General features: G+C 41.7%; 1 long non-coding RNA gene across 1 annotated transcript in view; it reads left to right on the top strand.

Moving 5' to 3' along the window:
- The first annotated feature begins 693 nt into the window (after positions 1-693).
- LOC123383960 overlaps positions 694-21,537 on the top strand; it is a 40,611-nt gene continuing 19,767 nt past the window's right edge. The window contains exons 1-5 of the long non-coding RNA XR_006594412.1: positions 694-921; positions 1,255-1,358; positions 3,451-3,584; positions 6,806-6,935; positions 9,007-9,098. This is a non-coding gene — a long non-coding RNA (uncharacterized LOC123383960). The remainder of the gene's footprint in view (positions 922-1,254; positions 1,359-3,450; positions 3,585-6,805; positions 6,936-9,006; positions 9,099-21,537) is intronic.

Below are 21,537 nucleotides of genomic sequence, written 5' to 3'. Positions count from 1 at the left end.
AGACAAGGGTCCTACAGGCAGTAACCTAACTGTACATATGACAGTTTATTATGCCAAGTTTTGTAACAGAGAAATGTAGAGCCCTAGGGCCAGGGGTGGGCAGGTTGATCATGCATGTGTCATCATCCCTGCCTTCAATGGGCTTAGAGGCTAGGTCGGAAATTTCCAAGGTGGTGCACGAGATGATTTCAGGCAATCCATAAATACCTTTTATTTTAAATAGGTGCATATTCACTTTAACGTATGTTTAAAAACGTCTATCTAATACATTAAACCTTTGATTTTAAATATTTCTTAGGATGACGCTCAGTTAAAAAAAAGCCATGTAAACATAAATAAATATAAACTAAATCCAAATTTTTTTTAAAAAGCCATGTAAACGTAAAAAATATAAGCTAAATCTAAATTAAATAGAAGCAAATAATGCAAAAACTACATGGATGAGACAAAAATCTAGACATTGCAAATCTAATATGACTCTGGGAAACTCTTTAAGGATTTTATAGACAAATGCATTTTTAAGGCAGGCGGTTTAAACTTTAAAAAGGCTGTGGCTAGGGCTAACCCAAGCTAAACCTGTGGTGTCAGGAAAGTGTCAGGTATTTGGGCGGGGGGGGGGGGGGGGGGCGTGGAGTCAGGAAAGGCTTCCTAGAGAAACTCACAGAGTGAATTTCATTCCTCTTAATTATTCTCCCAGGTGTATTTGTTTGGATTCCTCAGCTACCGATGATAGAGCTTCCGGGCGGCTTGGGAAGGAGGGTAATTTACAGAGGAACACGCACCGTGGTCTCGGGTCTCAGGGCTCAGAGTGACAAGTCTTTCTCCGTGTCTGCGCCTTGTCTCTGCTCTCATCTGAGCATCTGCCCCACCTCTCCCTCGTGCTGCACGTTGCCTTTCTCAGTATAGTTTCAAGAAGACAAGGTGGGAAGTGGCTGCCTACACTTTTCAACTCCAATCGCTTCCATTAAAAAAAAACCCAGCTAGGTTGACATTAACATTTCTTCGAAATCTTGACTTCTGGGAGAGTGGCTCTAATTAGGCCAGTAACAGGTGACCTTGCCAGTCACCACGGATCTGGGAGGGGGCAATCTGGGAGGGGACAATTCCCAGAATCAGGGTGGGAACAGGGTTAGAGGTCCAGGCAGACAACCGGATGACACACACTGGAGAAGCCCTTGTGCCATCAGCTTCTTGACTCCTTTGTGCCCAACAGGACATAGGGACTACCCACAAGCCTGGAACATTTTCTCTTAGGTCACCTTGAGGATAATCACGGTGTAATCAGAAAGCTGAAGCGACAAGAGACCTCAACCGCACTACCTGGCCGGTAACACAGGAGCTGTCTCAGGAAGAAAGAGGTAAGCAGATGAGCCCAGCAGGCACTTCGGATTTTTTGCTACTGAACCTATAGGAGGGGAGACAGAGGGCAAACATGGTTTAGGTGACCTGAAAATTTTACTTTATATCTCAGACCACCACTGGATCTGGCCCTTCCACTTTTGGGAGATTGCATCACGCAACAGAATAACTGCTGGTACATTTCCAGCTCTCAGGGTCTGCCAAGTGCATACTACATTCTAAGTGCTTTGCCTACATTAACTCATAGATAACCCTGTGATACACAGCTGCCATTATTTCCCCCCTTTCTGCAGATGAGGAAATGCAGGCACAGAGAGGTCAAGGAACTCGCCCAAGGTTACACAGCTAGGGAATGCAGAGCTTGGGCTCAAAACCCCGGCACTCTGCTCCGGAGCCTGTGCTCCGAACCAAAAGGCAGACAGACCAGGGTTAAAGTCTTGCTTCACTACTTACTTATGATAAGGTCTCTCTAAACTATAAATTCAGTTGTAAAATGGAACAGAAGACACCTTACCTTATAAGGTGGTTGTAACGACTAGAGAAGAAACCTATGTATCTGTACTTGGCTCAAAATAGGTACTGGACGGGAGGTAGTTTTTATTGTTGTTAGAGAGCACTGGAGAACCTAGTGGCATTTGACTCCCCAGCGTGGCTGCTGCTAGGGTGTGTCCCATTTTCCACAGTGTAATTACTGCCTAGACCCACCATTAATTGGGCTGGCCCTCTCCATTGTAAGGGAGCAATCAGTCCAACCGCTACCCCGGGCCATAGGTCCATGAGTACAATTTGGTCATCACATTCGGCTTACTAACAGCACAGGTGGGGCTTTTTGCACAGTTACGTTGTAAATTCTCCTCGATTGAGGAAGAGCACACACACACACACACACACACACACACAGCAAAGGACACGATCCTAAGTGAAAACTGAAATGTGATGCGCACGTATGTATATCTAGGTCCAGCTATAGAACATTTCCAGCACCCCCAAAGGCCCCCCTGCCTCTTCCCCACCAACCCCCACCCCCACCCCCAGAGGTAGTCACAGGGCTGACATCTACTGCCATAGGTTAGTTTGGCCTGTTGTTGACCTTCATAGAAATGAGATTCGGGGATTTTTACTGCCAGCGTTTTCATGGCACTCCTTGCTTTCCTCCAGGCAGGTGACGGAGCAGCCAACTGGCATTTTTAAAATGTTGAAGGAATAAAGCAGGCTTAGCAGAAGCCTCAGTGAGTCATGGGCTAATCAATGCTCACTCAAATTCGGAGATAGGCAATTCAGTATTGACACCTGTGTTGTGCCTCCCGAAGCCCTTGCCAAGGATTTGCAGGTGGCAAGGACGAGAAAAGAGGAAGGCTTGTAGCCATAAGAGGAACTCAAGACAACCTCATGTCACTACCTTTATTGATGTTACTAAGAATAATGGCTAAGAAAAAAAAAGCTTTTCCACATCTATAATGACCCAGTCCCTATACGACGGACTTTATATACATACTTTCAACAAACAGGTATTGTACCCATTTTGCAGATGGGAAAAACTGAAATTCAGAAAAGTTAAGTACATTGCCCAAGGTCCCACAGCAAGGAGTGCCAGGATTTGAACCCGCGTCCGTCGGCTATCAGAACCTATGTTCTTGGGCACTATGCTATGCAAAGACGCAGGTGGTATCCTGAAAAGAACTTTGGCTTTCGCCCTGGGCAGAGGTGGGTTCAAATCCTGCCTCTGCCTCTCACTGCTGGCTAACCAAGTCAATGACTTCTCTAAAATCTTCAAGCAAGAAAAGAGCAGGGAGAGATGATAATCCCCACTTGGCTGCTTTATTAAAGGTAAGTAATGGGGCGCCTGGGTGGCTCAGTCGGTTAAGTGTCCGACTTCAGCTCAGGTCACGATCTCGCGGTCCCCGAGTTCGAGCCCCGCATCGGGCTCTGGGCTGATGGCTCAGAGCCTGGAGCCTGCTTCCGATTCGGTGTCTCCCTCTCTCTCTCTCCCCCTCCCCCGTTCATGCTCTGTCTCTCTCTGTCTCAAAAATAAATAAACGTTAAAAAAAATTAAAGGTAAGTAATAATGTTTGTACCGCGTCTCTTTCCCAGAAGGCACGCAGCAAGTGGTGACGGTTAAGAGGATCCGCCACAGTGCTCGCTACAGGCAAGCTGCCCACAATGATGACGGCGGCTACACAGAGCAGCAAGGTCATTCCCAGCCAAGGAAACACCCATTGGCCACGGTGAGCCCCCGTTGCTCTGTCCCCTGGCACTTTCCACGCCTTCCAGCAGCGTCTGCCGTGGCCTGAAGTTCCCCTACGACTCTTTGCAGACATGGCAGCAGCTGAACACACAAGCCAACAGATGGATCTGAACAACTTGAAGTCACCCATCAATTCAATGAAACAACTGTTATTGATTTCTGGGGGTTTTCCTCCCCCTGGTTGTTTAACGGAATTGATGGGTATTCTCTGGAATTGATTGCGCCAGCCAGTTCTTCTCGTGTGATAGAGACGAAATGATAGTGTTCCCCAGAAAATGAATAAATCTGCTCGTTAAAGAGAATATGCGGGCAAATAATTTTTTCCTGTGACAGTGGCTTTCCTGCTCAGTTCCCTCTGCACAGGGAACTGGGAAATACTTAAGGGGGCTTTCACTGCAAGTCAACATGCTGATAAGCTGGCTCCCTTTTCATTTTCTTACTGTTCTCGGGGACTGATTAGATGCCAAAATGAATCCACCAATCTCTCTCTCCCCGCACACAGACTTTTGCCAGTTCTGAGTCACTGAAGCCATTGTGTCTTATGTATCTACCCTCCCCACCACCAATCCTACACACAAAAGCTGATTTTCAGCATTGAATTGACAATGCAGTCTCTGGGGCAGGTCGACAGTATGCTAACTCTCCGGGAAGATGATTTATCCACCTATGATTTATATTTTCTTCCCCGGAGGTTGCTTTTCATGGGTTGCAGACAGCACCACACTTGTTTTCACTGACAGTGATGAAAAAAACAGATGTCAGGACAAGGACTGAAAGGGTAGGGGAAGTAGGGGTGGCCGTGTAGAATGACAAGAAATGAAAGGGAGCTGAGTCCAGAGAATTCTGAAACCCTGCTTTGAGTTGCTGAGCTCTTAAGCTTCCTCCAGCCACAGGGAGTGGCTGGCTTGCTAACCCCCTTTCAGGAAATAGATTACAGTTGAATTTTTATTGGCTTTCAAAAAAAACCTCAATCTCTCTCTCTCTCCCTGAGCCTCTGCCGCTGTCATTGTTATCCCATTGTTGTGCTGAGATCTCAAGGCTATGGTAATTAGCAATGCAACACATTCACACATACAATAAAAGAGTAAAGATCCTAAAGACAGAGGGTCTCACTCACCACGCAGCTCCATAAACCAGCTGACTTGTAACATGCGATGTATATTCCACATTTTTATGCATTTTGTTCAGCATGAATGTCTCATTCCTGGCAGCTCATCCTCAAAGCAGTGTGACCTTAAGACTAGGTTGACACAATGCCAATATTTAAAACTTTGATTTGCTCCTCCATATTGACATACTTTACGGGGCCCCAAAGATAAAGTGGGAAATAAGCCTCCTTCATTGAAAACTAGTGAAAAATTGTTCGTTTTCCAGTGCCTCACAAATTCACCATCTCTTAATGGGATTAGAAGAATATTGCTCAAAATGGCAGGTGTAAAATGAGTGAGAACATATATTAATAATAATGATGATGACGATAATAAAAATAATGATAATAATAATAACTCTTGGCAAACCAGAAATAGGAAATTCCTTAACTTGATTTTTTTTTTAATTTTTTTTTTAACGTTTATTTATTTTTGAGACAGAGAGAGACAGAGCATGAACAGGGGAGGAGCAGAGAGAGAGGGAGACACAGAATCGGAAACAGGCTCCAGGCTCTGAGCTGTCAGCACAGAGCCTGACGCGGGGCTCGAACTCACGGACTGTGAGATCATGACCTGAGCCAAAGTCGGACGCTTAACTGACCAAGCCACCCAGGCGCCCCTAACTTGATTTTTTTTAAGTATTTACCAAAAGCCCACAGAGTGCCGTTCTTAATGGTAATCACTAGAGGCATTCTCTCTGAAGTACGAAATAGGGCAAGGAAGCCTATGGCCAGCACTTCTAGGCAACGTTGTATTAGAGACCCTGTCAGCATAGTAAGAAAAATAAATAAAATCTGCAAGGATTTGGAACAACAAAACAAAACAAATGGTCACACAAAGAAAACTCAAGGGATAATTCATAAATACGTAGAATTAATAAGTGGGTTCCACCCTGCTGTTCAGTATCATAATCAATGTGCCAGGATCAGTTGGCTTCCTGTATCTAATTCATTTGGCCAATAGGCATTTATTTAGCCCTTGCTACGTGCCACAGTTCTAGGTGCTTCTAGTATTTCCATGAATAAAACGGGAAAGAGCCCTGCCTTCTTGAGCTTACTAGCCAGAGTCCATTAAAGAATGTAATTGATACTATATGTTAACTAACTTGGATTTAAATAAAATTTGAAAATTAAAAAAAAAAAGTAATTGAAATGAGTGGGAACAGGAAAACTAGATGATCAGCAAAGGGTTGGAGCCTCGTAAACATTAGGGCTCTGATCCTGGTAGTTGGTTGCATTACGTTATCTATCAAAATGTATACCTGCTCTTATATCATCAAAGACAAGTGGGGTGGAAAGAACCCAGACAAGCAAAAGAGTCAAGGTTGGCCTGTGTTTAGCAGACAAAAAGGTTTTGTTTTTTTTTAAGAAATCACACCCCTAAAATTTAATATTGTTTCAATATCAACTATTAGGCAATCTATATTCAAATTTCACTAATTGCCTTAAGGAAAGTCTTTAGAGCTGACTTTTAAAAATCCAGGATCCTGGGCATCTGAGTGGCTTAGTTGGTTAAACTTCCGACTTTGGCTCAGGTCAAGATCTCACACTTTGTGAGTTCGAGTCCCGTGTCGGGCTCTGTGCTGACGCCTCAGAGCCTGGACCCCACTTCAGATTGTATGTTTCCCTCTCTCTCTCTCTCTCTTTCTCTCTGCCTCTACCCGCCTCCCCCACCAAAATAAATAAACATTAGAATTTTTTTTTTAAATCCAGGATCTCATTAGTGCTCACATATTCCATTCATTCGATTGTATGTGCTATTGTCTTAGTCTCCTTTAATCTAGAGCAATCCTTCTACCTGTTCCCCTACCCATGCCCCACCTGTCCCCCCAACATGTATCAAAGGCCATAGCTCCCATCAGTCAGCCCACTTATTCAGCTGCCCTTTCTAGATTCTGGTAACTACTCCTGCCTCTAGCCCCTCAGGTTCCCCACTGTTTCTAACTCCACAAGAGTGGATTTTTAATCACTGATGTTCCTAAACTGTGTTCACATCTTCATCAAAATTCCCATCAGTAAGATCTCCTGAAATGACCTAGATTTTTCCTGTCCAGGCCTTGACCAACGCAGGGAAGGAATATAGAGAGCCTTGGATCCCAAACACTGGTTCCTGGGACAGTCAATGTAATAGGTGGGGAAGGACAGGAACAAGCAAAGAACACCAAGAAGGAGCAACCCAAGGAGGTAGGAGAAAACTCACGAAAGTGAGGTATCCGGAACACCAGGTGAAGGAAGCATTTTGGGAAGGATGCTTTCAATGGTGTTGATAAGTCATGGAGGGTGAGGACTGACTGAGAATGTGCCCTTGGTTTGGCAACATGGAAGTCATTGCTTTGACAAGAGCAGTTTCATTGAAATGTTGATGGAATGCGTCCATGTATAGTGGTCACAGATACAGAGTGAGGGCGGATTCTGCTGATACCTTCCTGGTGGCAATAAGTAATCACAGTTTCTGAAAAGTGAGATCTAAAACTGCATTTAAGCTATGTTTTTAATCGACACAGCGTTATACTCCCAAATAATAATGGCAGTCATCATTAAGCACTAACTAAGCCATACTCAGGACCAGGTGCTTTGGGTACATACATTTTTTAATCCTAATAATAATCCCATGAGACAGAATGATTATTTCCATTTAACTATTACTCTCAGGGTACATCACTAGTCGAAAGAGGGATACTTTAATGTGTACTTTAATGGCACTTTCATTCTACTTGCAGGGTTTGAATGCAGGACTGTGACACAGAGAAGCATTTGGACATCATTTGTCCAAGTTGAGAAAGCTAGAAAGTAGAGGAGCTGGAATGTAAATAAAACACTGTTCTTTCCAGCCTTATTTGACTTCAGAATAGCAAACAAATGAATTTACATTTAAAAAGGTTGTTCAGGGGCGCCTGGGTGGTGCAGTCGGTTAAGCGTCCGACTTCAGCCAGGTCACGATCTCGCGGTCCGGGAGTTCGAGCCCCGCGTCGGGCTCTGGGCTGATGGCTCAGAGCCTGGAGCCTGTTTCCGATTCTGTGTCTCCCTCCTTCTCTGCCCCTCCCCCATTCATGCTCTGTCTCTCTCTGTCCCAAAAATAAATAAACGTTGATAAAAAGGTTGTTCAAAAAAATCAAGCATGACTTTATCTGTTTGATAAAGCCAGACCAGGAGTTTGCTTCATTCGAACTCCAAAGGCATTGCAAACACACACACACACACACACACACACACACACACACACACTCACATACACATACACACACGTGTTCACATACACTTCTCTGGGAGGGTCGGGGAGGGTGACCTGGGCATTGTGTGTCTTCGGGCAAGTCAAAGAAAGGAGTGGATTTCTAGAAGAAATATACAACAGCACCTTCTAAAGCTGAAAAGCCCTGTTTTGATATGTGTCTAGAGGCAATAGTTATAAAACCCATGACTCTAGGATTTCCCCAATCCCTCCTTGAAACAAAGCCTAAGGAGTGAGCCACTGAAGATGCAGGGAAGAGGATGGCCCATCTGCTGCACAGGGTGGAGGCCTTGGCTTGCTCATGGGGACTACAAAATAACAGGGAAATGACAAATGACCTTTAAATTCCATTTTCATGGTGTAGAAAGTCTCAATGCTCCCTTTATTTATTTTTAATCTTCTGGGTAGGTATCTCTGTTATATAGGCATTAATGCCTGATTGAGCCTCAACTAATCAACTCTAGGGGTTTCTGATTCCAACCCAGTATGTTAGAAGAAACATACTTTTCTAACTCGATTACCAGGCTTTGGATATACTATACATCCTGCTGCCTTATGGCTTTTACTTTTAATCTCTGTGAGCTCTGTATGCTCAGAGAGAAGCTTTCAAAATCATTTATTGTAAGCTTTCCAGCTGCTGCCTCTCAGTGTGTATGTCCAGCCAGAAGATGAAATTCCCATGAATAAATCTGGGTTCTAAGCCTTCAGCTAGCTGTACAATACAGTGTCCTCATAGAATTTTGAGAGTTATGTACTTCCTCGAAAGGGGAGAAGAAAGAGACCCTTCATTGTTGACCGCTTCTATGTACCAGATGCTGTAACAGACATCTCATAAATACTAATCACCATTTATTTCCTGGACAAGGAAACACACCTATGGGAGGTGCAGTTAGAAGAATCAAAGATACGATTTGTTTAGAATACCAGTTACTTAAATCAGATAATTTCCCATTATCTGATGGTCTTATAAGCCAGAGATTGCTAGTTTTCCCCTAGTAACCATTCTCTCTTTCCTCTCGATTTTAGCTGAACGAATGGCTTCCCAAAATCAAGGTCACATTTTCCAGCCTTCGTGACAACCTGGTGTACTCATGTAACAAAGTTCTGATGTCTGGGAGGTAAGTGGACTGGTGTGAGCTTCTTCTAGCTGACTCCATTAACAGAAAATGGCTTTCCATTGGTCGATATGTCCGTATTCATGACAGTACCACACTATATTGATGACTATAGCTTCATAATATACTTTGAAATCAGGAGTGTGATGTCTCCAGCTTTGTTCTTCTTTCATTCCTAAGAAAGAAGGCTATTTGTGGTCTTTTGTGGTTCCATATAAATCATAAAATTGTTTTCCTATTTCTGTAAAAGATGTCTTTGAATTTTGATCGGGATTGCATTGAATCTGTGGATAGCTTTGGGTGGTAAGGACACATTAACAGTACTAACTGTTCCAGTCCATGAACACAAGATGGTTTTCCATTTGTCTCTCCCTCATTTAATTTCTTTCATCAGTAATTTCTACTCCTTAGTATATAAATATTTCCCCTTCTTAGTTAAGGTTATTCCTATGCAACAGAATAGAGAGCCCAGAAATAAACCCATACATATGGTCAAGTAATTTTCAACAATGGTGCCAAAAATACACAACGGGGAAGAATTCTCTCTTCAACAAACAAAGGTGTTGGAAAAACAGAATGAAGTTGGACCTGTATCTTACACCATACACAAAAGTCAACTCAAATGGATGAAAGACTTCAACATGAAACGTGAAACTATAAAACTCTTGAAAGAAAACATGGGCGAAAGCTTCATGACATTGGTCTTGGCAATGACTTCATGAATATGACACCAAAGGTACAGGCAACAAAAAAATAAACAAATGGGACTACATCAAACTAAGAAGCTTCTGCACAGCAAAGGAAACAACCAACAAAGTGAACAGATAACCTACAGAATGGGAGAAGAGTTGCAAACCATATATCTGATAAGGGATTAATTTCCAAATTATATAAAGAGCTTATCAACTGTAGCAAAAAACAAGAAATCCTATTTTTAAATTATGCCCATCACTCATTAGCCCGTCTCTCTCTTCCGCTCTTATCCTGAACTTTGACCAGGCTCTGTATACCCTGTGGCACCCTCAAAATTCCAGAATGCCCACAAAATGGCACCCACTTGCCTGGACTTCTTAGTTAACTTCCAGGTGATGAGCTAAGGAACTGTGATTTCTCCCAGTGCGCTGCTTGCTGTCTTCCTGAACAGCAAACAATGGAAAGATAGGCATAAGGATCAGAGTACTTTCAGTGCTTGTTGGAAAAGAGGTCATACATTTAGGAAAATGTCTTCCGTTCACAAAGTTGCTTCTGCTCCGAAGGATCTATTTTACCCTCCCTTTATCCTGACCGTTTCTCTGTGGTGTAATCAGAATGCCACAAGTTATTCCCAGACAGAAATAACTGCCTTTGGGAGAGAAGTCGGGCTTCTGATGCAGACAGAGTGCCCACACCTGGTCAAGCAGCAAACCCAAAGACCACCCTACAATTTCACTGAAATGCAATGAGCTCATATCAGGAACACAGGACACGACACAGGATTTCAACATCTTGAAATCACACAGCTACCTGATGTTTCTGAAAGCCAGTTGACTTCTCCATCACTCCTCCAAGTGTTCACAAACTGTGAAATTTTGCTCCTAGAATTGACTTCCCATGCCTTGAATGATGCTGGGCTTTCAAAATTCCCTGCACTCTCTGACTCCACAAGGCCAGCCATCTGTCTTGGCTGATAAATTCTGCGCTCACAAGGGATACATTAAGCCCAAGTCTTTCTGTTTCCAAGGACATATGCTACATTTTTTTCTTTCTTTCCTTCTTTTTTTTTTTTTTTTGTATAAATTTTCCTAGATAAATAAAGCTGACATTTAATTCCAGCTCCATCTGGAAGATCAGGGAAATGCTGCCCTCACTCAGCACACTTCTCTTCATACCCAGGAAAGTTCTTGGCCCCAGAAGTCAGTGTGGCTTGGTGGGAAATGTATGACTCTGAGAGCCTACAGACCTGGGGTTGAATTCAAATCCTCCAAATTACTAGCTGTGTGACCTTGGGCAAACGATGAATCCTTTCTGAGCCTTTATTTCACCATCTGTAAAGTGGGGATCTAGCTAATTCTGCTTTGCGCAATCAGCAATGCTCATATGTGAGGTAATTGATATTAATTCAGCAAGTAGAGGCCAGTATTTTTTTAAGGACCTGAGCAGTTAAGAACGTGAGCTTTCATGCCAGAAACACTTGGCTTAGCATCCCCATCAGCACTCTGATTTTGGAAAATTTGTTTAACCTCCGGAGTTTGTTTCTGTGTCTAGAAAGTATTAATGAAAACTAATGTACTTCTTGTTGGGAGTATTAGAGATGGTTTCTGTAAAGCACCCAGCACCTGGAATGTGCTTAATAAATGGTAACTTAGTATCCTTGATGTTGCTATTATTATTTTTGGACATCTTCCCAAACACTGGCTCAGAATGCCTATTTTCTCAGCAAAATTATCTACCGATTCATTTTTGGAGACCACGCCATACTTGGGGGTCTGTGGGTTTTTGTTTGTTGTTGTTGTTGTTGTTGTTGTTGTTTTGGCCCAGCCTGCAGCTAAATCCTGGGTATGAGGACAAGAAAGGGTTCTCACTTCCTGATTCTCTTAATTCATCAAAGACCTCTGTGGCCTTTCTGAAAAATGTTTTGGGTACCACACCCAATCTTTCAGAGTAACCAAAAATGTGTGAGCCATGATGGAGATTTCGGATTTCCTCTTCACAGGGGAGAGAATGACTCGGGAGAACTATGTGCCTGAGGTTATGGAGGCTTATAGGGCTGGAAGCCCAGTATAATTCAGTGCTATCTGCTCGTAAGGGAACCAATAAAAACTATTACTATTACTCAGGCATTGAGGTCTCTGCCATACAGGGCCGGCTTCTTTCAAAGCCTCTCTAAATTTTCATTTGTGATCTTTATTTTAAGCCCAAATAATGTTCCGATTATTGTGTAAAGATTGTACCAAACCCATCCATCTAAGTCCTTGTTACTAAACTATTCATCTTCTTGCCCAGAGGCAGTCAACTCCTCAATCAGTCCCTCTGCCATTCTTACCGGAACAATAGTTGATGGGGTTTGAACGCTTAAGACCTAAGCACTAGGAGGTGAAGAGTTACCCATGAAAGCACATCCAATCGACTGGCTTTACTTCACTTGAACTATGGGAGATTCTAAAAGGCATCTTTTATGAATAAGAGATTGGAAAACGACTACACTACCTTACGTTTCCATGACCACTCATGGCAAAAGCCAACCCTATGTCCAGCTGAAATGAGTATAACTAAGGAAAAACTACACCAAAAGGACTGAAAATTAAATTAGTGTGTAGAAAGCATGCATCTTGCATTGCGAGAGAATTTTGTGACTGTGCTATATTTGTCCATTATAAATGCAATTTTATTTTATCCTATTTCTTAAATTTTATTTTATCTTGGGGCACCTGGGTGGCTCAGTTGGTTGAGCGTCTGACTTCGGCCCAGATCATGATCTCACAGTTTGTGAGTTCAAGCCCCGCGTCAGGCTCTGTGCTGACAGCTGGGAGCCTGGAGCCTGCTTCAGATTCTGTGACTCCCTCTCTCTCTGCTCCTCCCTTGCTCGACTGTGTCTCTCTCAAAGCTAAATAAACATTAAAAAAATTTTTTTTTTAAATAAAATAAATAAATTTTATTTTATCTTAAATTCCAGCATAGTTAACATGCAGTGCTGCATTAGTTTAAGGTGTACAATATAGTGATTCAGCAGTTCCCATCACCTATTTTACCCCTCCCCACCCACCTCCCCTTTGGTGACCAACAGTTTGTTCTTTGTCAGCACAATTTTAAATGTTATCTGTAACCATGTCTCGAGAACCTTCTGTGTTGGGGTTTCCACAGCAGAGTACTCATATAAGAAAGAGATAGAAACATGGGGTGCCTGGGTGGCTCAGACGGTTAAACGTCTGACTATGGCTCAGGTCATGTTCTTGCAGTCTGTGGGTTCGAGGCCCATGTCAGGCTCTGTACTGACAGCTCAGAGCCTGGAGCCTGCTTTAGATTCTGTGTCTCCCTCTCTCTGCCCCTCCCCTGCTCATTCTCTGTCTCTCAACCATAAATACATGTTAAAAAAAATGTAATAAAGAGATAGAAACAAAAATAAACAAGAGGATGGCTCCCTCGCATGGCCATCTATATGGTAATAATAAGGGAGGGGAACCTTCCAAATGGTGTCCAGAGCTCGAGGGTGATTGAGGGTGATTGTAAGACTCTGTCTGTGATAACTAGTTCACAACATCTGTATTTGGGCGTGATGACTAACCAGAATAATATGACAATCATATATACATATACACAATAATCCAGATTACAAAACACACATATATACTTATAACACATATTATGTAATTTACATATATACATAATAATCATATCTGCACATCTATATCCGTACCTGCATCTGTAGCTTGCTGTCATGTGCAATAGTAAGTCCAAGGCAAACCTTTCTTGGCACTGACACCCTTGGCAACCTAATCAATGATCAGTCCTTTATTATACAGTTGTGCGATCGCTGCTCGGCCTTTCGGCTAAGATCAAGTGTAGTATTAGGCAGTTGTGATTTCACAGGCAGCATTTATTTCACTCCCCAAACCTGAACATCCATTAAAGTACATTGAAAAGAAAGCCAATACTGGGAACATTTGTTATCAATTTTTAATTGAACGCACAATACACTGAATTTATCTGTCTATATGTAGAGAGAGAGATCTATATAATATATCTATTATATATCTCCTTCTTTTTCAATTGTCTTATTTGAACCATTAACCTTTGCTTGCTTTAATTACCAGAGAGCGGGGGCGCCTGGGTGGCTCGGTCGGTTAAGCGTCTGACTTTGGCTCAGGTCATGATCTCACAGTCTGTGAGTTCGAGCCCCGCGTCGGGCTCTGTGCTGACAGCTCAGAGCCTGGAGCCTGTTTCAGATTCTGTGTCTCCCTCTCTCTCTGCCCCTCCCCTGTTCACGCTCTGTCTCTCTCTCTGCCTCAAAAATAAATAAACGTTAAAAAAAAATTAAAAAAAAAAATTACCAGAGAGCGAATGTGGTATCCAACAATCTCTCTAACTCCGGCCTCCCATCCCTAGCCACCCCACCCCTCTCCCAGCAGCCAAAACAAATCTACTCTGGAACTTGTTTCCAGGATTCTCAATCAGGCTTCGTGGAAAAAAAATCAATCTGACCAAATAATCCTGTAATGGCAGTTGTTAAACATGCTTACAACAAATTAACAGAAGAATCTTGAGAAATAAATTATCACTCCAAATATCTCTAGAGTACACAGGAAACATTTTTGAAAATTGATCATATATCATAGGCCACATAGCAAATCACAAGAATCTCCTCAGTGTTTTCTGGTGGAATTGAGTTCCAGTTTCCCATGGGGTGAGAAGAAGAAGAGACATCCTTACATTGCATTTCCCTCTTTCACATCATCAGGGCCACCCTCCTGGTCCCTGGACCCCAGCCTAAATAAGCCATCTGCTCACAAGCCCTTATTCCAGGCTTTGTTTTCAGGGGGAACCAGATCTAGAATAAGCCCTTTCTTTGGCACTGATTGTTCCCATCCTGCTCGGTTTAGATTTTACTCCTAGCGGTTTCTCCTCGGTCCATAACTTTGTTCTGCAAGGGAGTGTGGTTTGTTAGTTTTGAGGGTTCCCAGGGTCCCGTCCACTTTAGCACTCACCTGTAAACTGAAGGTTACAAAATGCTGTCCAAGTTTTTCTGTTCTCAGACTGAAAAGAACAGCTTTAAATCCAAATGACAGCCCTGCCTTAGTTTAAAGCTAAAGTTCTCTTTTCTGCTTATTATGGATCTTTGATAAGAAATACAATTGCTGAGAAGTCTGTTTTGCTTGCTGTTTGCTACGAGCATTGTGAGGCCTTTCCTGAATGTAACCCGCTGTGTAGTAGAATGGGTTGTAAACCTTCCTAAATGTAGTCTGATATGTAATGGAATGAGTGATTGTACATAAACTAACCGGCATTTCTCACTTCTGTAAACCTGCTTGCTTAACACATTCCTCACCTACCCCCTTCCCCCTTTTTTCCTCCCACCACAAGTAACGGACAAAGCCTTCCCGCCAAAGGACAGACAAAGGACGCCCAATCAGAGAACAACAAATGTCCTTACTTTAAAATCAACTAATCAGGCCCCTCATAATTTGAAACCTCCCCTGTGCTATTTGTCTCTGTCTATAAAAACGCTGTACCAACCCTGATCGTGGCCTCTTGCGTCACCGGCGACGAGTGCGCAGGGGACCAGGTTCGAACCTGCAATAAACGACCCTGGCCGCTTGGCTTTGACTTACGACACTGGTGGACTTTTGTGGGAGGTTTCGGAACTTCGGGCATTACAAGACCAGTCAGTTACACTTTCCTGTGAAAATGTGTTGGGAATTTTGAGGGGTTTGGCTCCCAGATCTGCCAGAAATCCCTTTGCTTTCCCTCCATTTCCAGGTAGTTGCTGATCTCGAGAAGGTTTGGTGACTCTGTGTAATTCGTGCCAACCCACTTGTATGTGGGCGTTCATGTCCATACTTTCTCACCTGGCCTTCTCTCTAGATGGTGTCTGTTCTTTGGTTTTGCTCTCCTAAGTGGCATTCCGTGTCGTTCCTTTCAATGCCACAGTCACACAGCCTGGGGAGGATGTATTTAGTAAATGGCCTGCAAAAACAGGTGATTGCAAACAAATAATGGCCATAACTTTACAAGGCACACCAAAATGAGTTGTAGACGAATCAGGATAAATGTTAAAATGTATAAATAATGACAAGAAAGAGTAGGTAAATATGTATCCTATTTGTAAAGAGGAAATTTTTTTTTCTAAGCTTAAAACCCTGTGATACAAAGAAAAAAAAAATGATGGACTCATCGTATAAAAATTTCAAAACCTGATGTAAACGAATGACAAATTAAACAATAATCAACAAGCAAGAAAAATACTGGCAGTTAATATGGCGGGCAAAGGATTAATATTTTTAATATACAAATGCTATGAAATAAATCAGCACGGGTTATACCAAAGCCTATACAGAAAGACAGGCATAAAGCATAAACATGTAATTTGCAGTAAAGAAAATAAAAATGACTATAAACACAGGAGTAATTTTCAAAATTACTGTTTAGCAAAAACAAATGCAAATTAAAATAATAGGATATCTTTTCTCCCCAAATTGCCAATATCTTAAAACCAGGTAACAATGTCTTCTTAGCAAGGATGCTGGAGATCTGTCATTTTCAAGGACTGTTATTGAGAATTAAACTGATACAATATTTCTGGAAGGCAATTTGGAAATATGCAATAAAGAGTTAAAAAATATTAATGTCCTTTGACCAAGTACTTAAGCTTTTATTAAGTATTAAGTAAACAACCTCAAAAGCAGGCAAATATTTGTGGCACGAATGCTCATTATCAATGTCATTTACAATGACAGATTGTTGAAATTGTCTAAATATCCAAAAGAGAATATTTTGCAGTCACTAACATATATTATCTGAAGGATAATTTTATATGTATATGCAAATATCATTAAGTATATTATCAAAACACTCAAAAATAATATACTACCATTTTATTTGGGTTATGTGCTACATGGTGTTTTGTTTTCTTTTCCCTATACTTTTTCCTATTTTTCAAGTTCTCTAGCATGAGAAAATGTTGCCTTTTTTTTTTAAGTATTTACTTATTTATTTATTTTTGAAGGAGGCAGGACAAAGAGAGCCCCTGTCAGTGCAGAGCCTGATGCAGGGCTCAAACTCATGAACCCGTGAGATTGTGACCTGAGCCAAAGTCAAGATTTGGATGCTTAACTGACTGAGCCACCCAGGTGCCCCAATGTTGCTTTAATTATAAAAAAGTAAATTAAACCATTAGAATATTACTTGGTAAACGTAGAATACAAGCAAAAGTGTGTAGTATATGAAAGTATATGATAGTTGCAAATTATCGGTGCCCAATACATCATCCTTCTCATCACAGGGATGATCCTGCCTTCACAGAATAGATCCGTCCAGTTATCATGATTTCCTTCCTCTGCCCAGGAAAAATATTAGAAAACACTTACTCTCCAATTTACCTGTTTCTAAACTCTGAGCACCACAGCCCTTCTCTGTGTTCTTGTCAGACCACTCTTTTTTATTTAAATCTATTTTTTGAATTTTGGTAAAAGGCATCGCCGTCTACTTGGTCAATGTAGCTGGATCCTAGTGTATCCTTAACTTCTTCCTGTATCTGGTTTTTACTCCCTGCCAAGCCAACCTTGGAATGCTGACTCAGATATAACATCAGGAAACCTGAATCGGCCTCAGATAGGGGACTCACTTGTGGTGGGGATAGCAAGAGGTGGTCCAAGAAATAGTAAACCAAATGTCTGGGCAGACTCCAAAGGCTAGAGCAGTGGCTCTCACACCATCTGTGAAATGTGTTAAACTCTAGATGCTGGAGTCTCCCCACAAGACAGGTTCATTCAACCAAAGCTGCCAGTGATCTTACTGCTAAATATAGTAGACACTTTTTCATTCTCATCTTGACTGAACTCAGCAGAATTTGACACTCACCGGGAAAATTCTCTCCACCGGGCTTCTATGGCGCTCTGCTCTCCTCTTCCCTCCTCTCAGGCTAAGACTTTTAGTCTTCTTTGTCAGTTCCTCCTACACTGCTCCTTCTCGAAGTGTTGATGTCTTTGAAGCTCGCATCCCTTCTCTTCTTGATCTAGAAACTCTCTCTGAACACTGTTATATCTTCGATTACTTTGTACATGCCAGACACCTCATAGATATATTTTCAGGATTAGTACTCTCTCCCTAGCCATTGGCGCACAGTAGGTGGCTAATAAATGCCCATTGAATTAATGAATGAATAAAGGACAAACATTTCTGAAGTGTGTAATTACTTTTGTTTTGATTTCATATTAAATGGGTAGCTTCTTGGTGACATGGAAGTAATCTTCAGCTCATAATCACCATCTCCAGTTCATCCTTTATATATTCAGTGAATCCAACAGAGGTTGGAAATTGATATAAACTTTAACAGAAAGGAGTTCTCTTGGATGATCTGTCTTCATTTTGACTTGTGAGTTAGTTATCTCATGCATCATCGTTTATCCCACAGTACCTAGATTACGGTCTTAAGAAAGAACCTAGAATTTTTGGGGGGGAAATGGCTGATTCTAGGTCTAGGGTAGGAAATGAAAACAAGATGCACCTAGAATACCAGATAGCAAGGAAACTATCAAAGACCACAAGGGCCATGTCAAAAATACTTAGAGACCAACCTGAAGAGGCTCTTGCCAGCCAAAGAGAAACAGTTTGAGTTTTAAATGGATCACTGCAATTGATTAAGTCCATTAAACCAACAGGCTCATAATGATATTTTAAAAATCTAGTTGTTTACCTTCAAAGAATGATAGGAAACCAATTTATCATCTTCAAAGCCAATAGACGAAAGGAAATAAAAAACATTCATCCTTTCTACATGAATTGTCACTCAATAAGCAAATTGTAAATGAGCAAAATGTCCCTTTATGAAGAGTTCTACAATAAATAATTTGCAAAGAGTGATAGAAAGAACACTGTCTCCAAATCCCAGTATATTAATGGATCTGTGCGTTGGGCATCATCAACTTGTACCATCCCAAAAAAGAAATGACTGCACATAACATGCCTCCTCATGATAGAACACAATGCCACCCAAAGACTGCAGTTATAATATGAAAATTTTCTTGGGATCTTTTGTAGAGGATAATTGTTACAGTTAATGCAACCTATAATATACTTAAAAGTTGCTACCAAAGTAGATCTTAAGTACTCTCACCACACACACACACACACACACACACACACACAAATAGTAATTATGGGACACGAAGCAGGTATTAGTTAAAGCTATGGTGATAATTATTTTGCAACTTATAAGTGTATCCAAGTAACACATTGTGCACCTTATGACAGATGGTAGCTACACTTAAGGTGAGCACAGCATAACGTACAGAGAAGTCGAATCACTATGTTGTACACCTAAAACTAATATAACATTTTGTGTCAATTATACTCAAATAAAAAATGTTTTTAATTTATGGGGAAAAACATATTGTACACCTGACACTTATACAATGTTATGTGTCAATTACATCTCAAGCTGGAAGGAAAAACAAACACACCACCACTTACGGTCTTGCCAGAAGGATTAAACGTGAGCCTGATCAAGACTTTAGATCTAACCACCAACTGGCAGGAAATACAAAGGGCGAAGGAGCACGTTAAATTGTACCATGATCGTGCTGCAAAAAATTCCACACTGTAGGTGACTCTTCAGGTCAAATGCAACAGGTAACTTTTAAGAGAAGTAAAGAGATGGGGGTTGGGGGTGGGGGAACTAGAGATTAAGAGAGACTTAGTCATAACTTCTTTATGGGAAAACAATAGTGTCTACTGATGTATCTGTATATTGAAAATATTTAAATGACACAAAAAATTACGAGATTCATTTGTATTACCATATTTATATAGTCATATCTGATTAGGGGAGACAGGTGTTGAGACTTGAATCAGCCGCATTGGAGGGGCTTCTGGCGTGACTGGCAAAGTTCTATTTTTTGACCTGATTGTTTCCCTTATAACTCATTGAGCAAACATTTGCTTTGCAGCTTCTTTTGCATCAGGTTTATTTTTAAATATATAGATTTATTTATTTTTTTTATTATTTAAAATTTTTTTTCAACGTTTATTTATTTTTGGGACAGAGAGAGACAAAGCATGAACGGGGGAGGGGCAGAGAGAGAGAGGGAGACACAGAATCGGAAACAGGCTCCAGGCTCCGAGCCATCAGCCCAGAGCCTGACGCGGGGCTCGAACTCCCGGACCACGAGATCGTGACCTGGCTGAAGTCGGACGTTTAACCGACTGCGCCACCCAGGCGCCCCTATAGATTTTTTTAAAGAATCTATGTGTTAGCCATTATTCTTTACTGCTTGTTTACTGTGCTATTAAGACAGAGGGATCGTATTATAAATGTCAAATTGAGAAATATATTAGGTTGCATTTTTTGCACTAAAAAATTGAGTCCCAAAGCAACTGAACAAGTAGAAATAAAGGAGATGTAAACTTTGCATGAAACAACTTGGAAGTTTTCTCGCAAGTTCAATGTGTGTTAACAGGGTGATAGAACAATTCCTAAGAGGGACCTTGGTCTTTGGCTACATTAATAGAACTACCAAACCTAAAACAAGAGAGATGGGGGCTGTTCTCTATGCTGTTTGAATGGTTGTAGGCACTATAATGGTTCTATAGGAACCCCAGGCAGGCAAGGTTGCTCAGAGGAGACGGGCAGAGAGAAGGTTCTCAAAACCATATCGTACAAGGATGATGAAGTGACGAAGGATGTTTGCTCTGGAAAGACTAGTCTGGAAGATAGGTGACCATTATCTCCAAACATCTGAAGAATAGTCTGTTGAAAAAGAGAACATAGTTGTTCCACAGGATCCCAAGATCAGTGGGTGAAGAGCCAGACAAATTTGTCTCATAAAGAATTTTCTGGCCATCAAAGTCTGAGGAAATGTTATGATTTACCTTAAAAATACAAGATTCTTGGGGCACCTCGTTAGCCCAGTTAAGCGTCTGACTCTTGACTTTGGCTCAAGTCATGATCTCACGGTTCATGGGATCAAGCCCCATGTGGGGCTCTGTGCTGTGAGCAGAGAGCCTGCTTGGGATTCTCTCTCTCCTCTCTCTCTCTGCCCCTCCCCTTGATTGTACATGCTGGTGCTCTCTCTCTAGATAGACAAATAAACATTTTTTTTAAAGTACAAGATTCTTGTCACTGGAATGTAATCATAGGCAGGATGACCACTTGGGGATGAATAATGGATAAGTATCAAAAGTTAGTGTAAAATGAAATCTATAGGTCCTTTTAATCCTGCAGGTCTTTGAATTCTTGTTATTCTGTGGAGCACAAAACCCCCCTGGGACCAGGAGCTATAGAAATAACAATACCCCATTTATTGTCAATTCCTACTTCATTTCCCTACCATGATAAGAATGAGCCATGGGAAAAAATACATCTTTTATGTTGTGTCATCTTATGTTAAAATGCTACCAAAACTCTACCCTTGATATGAGCTAATAGAAACAGATTTGAGGAGTTGGGCTCCTGGCTAAACACCTATATGTGATTGGGGCTCCTGGGTGGCTCAGTAGGTGAAGCATCCAACTCTTGATTTCAGCTCAGGTTGGTGAGATTGAGCCCCTTGTCAGGCTCCATGCTGACACTGTAGAGCCTGTTTGGGATTTTCTCTCTTTCCCCACTCTCTCTCTCTGCCCCTCCCCTGCTTGTGCCCACGCGCGCGCACACACACACACACACACACACACACACACACACACACACATATACACACACACACACACTTTTTGTTTCAATATATGAAATTTATTGTCAAATTGGTTTCCA

Source organism: Felis catus, chromosome A1, assembly GCF_018350175.1.
Source record: "Felis catus isolate Fca126 chromosome A1, F.catus_Fca126_mat1.0, whole genome shotgun sequence".
NCBI lineage: Eukaryota > Metazoa > Chordata > Mammalia > Carnivora > Felidae > Felis > Felis catus.
This window is presented reverse-complemented; position numbering and strand designations above follow the sequence as displayed.